Here is a 1,246-nt window from a genome sequence, read left to right as displayed (position 1 = left end):
GAAGCCTTTGAGTTGTGGTGCTTGAGAGGAGTATTGAATATCCTATGGACTGCTAAGAGAAGAAACAGGTTTGCTCTGGAGAGTATGAAACCAGGCTGCTCCTTGGAGGCAAGAATTCTGCAGCTCTAATATTTTGGGCATGTTGCAAGAGGGACCAGTCCTTGCAAAAGAAACATACTTAGAAGCGTGAAGGGACAGTACAAGAGAGGAAGACTCCAGATGAAATGTGACTGGATGTTAATGGGAATAGATGTGTCAGAGACAATAAAGTTATCTCAAGATAGAGCAGGGTTCAGAGTTGTTGTACACAGTACATAACAAAAACAATATGAAAACATGTGTAAGAATGTTCTTAATATTTCTATTCACAGTAACCAATATCTTAAAGTCAGTAGCTTCCACTGTTTGATAATTTCCACACTCTGTCGAGTCACCTCTCTTTGGAATGGGAACAAATATAGATCTCCTCCAATCAGTTGCCCAGGTGGTTATCCTCCAGATTTCTTGGTACAACTTAGTGAGCACATCCAGAGCAGTAACTATTTCTTGAAATATGTCAATTGGTATTCTGTCAATTCCTGGAACCTTGTTTTCTCCTATTTGTTCAGAGTGGTTTGAACTTCTTTCTTTATCACCACATCTTACTCATATGTTGTTTTATGAAATTCTTCTGTGTCAGCTAATTTCTTCTGGTACAGTGATTTGAATACACCTTTCAGACCCAAAAGAATGCAAAAATTATCGAACAATATCATTAATACCCACATGTAAGCTAGATTCTGCTGAAAATTATCACAAAATGACTTGAGCAATACATCAACAGAGAACTGCCATATGTGCAGGCTGGAATTAGAAGAGGTCATGGTACTAGGGATATTATAGTTATTTTAGATGGATCTTGGCTGAAAGTAGAGAATACGATAGTAACGTCTATCTGTGTTTCATTGACTATACAAAGGCATTTAACTGTGAATCACAACAAACTGGTTGATTCTGAGAAGAATAAGCATCGCAGAACATTTGATTGTGCTTATGCGAAACCTGTACTTGGACCAGTAGGCAGTTGTCAGAATAGAGCAAGGAGACACTGCATTGTTCAAGATTTGGAAGTGTGTACACCAGGCATGTACTCTGTCTCCATAACTTTTCAATCTGTATGCAGAACAGATCATACAGGAGGCTGGGCTCTATGAGGTGGAAAGTGGCATCAGCACTGGAGGAAGTTTCATCAACAATCTGCGTTATG

The sequence above is a fragment of the Elephantulus edwardii genome, unplaced genomic scaffold (assembly GCF_000299155.1).
Source record: "Elephantulus edwardii isolate Elephantulus edwardi_28Jun2011 unplaced genomic scaffold, EleEdw1.0 scaffold00035, whole genome shotgun sequence".
NCBI lineage: Eukaryota > Metazoa > Chordata > Mammalia > Macroscelidea > Macroscelididae > Elephantulus > Elephantulus edwardii.
This window is presented reverse-complemented; position numbering follows the sequence as displayed.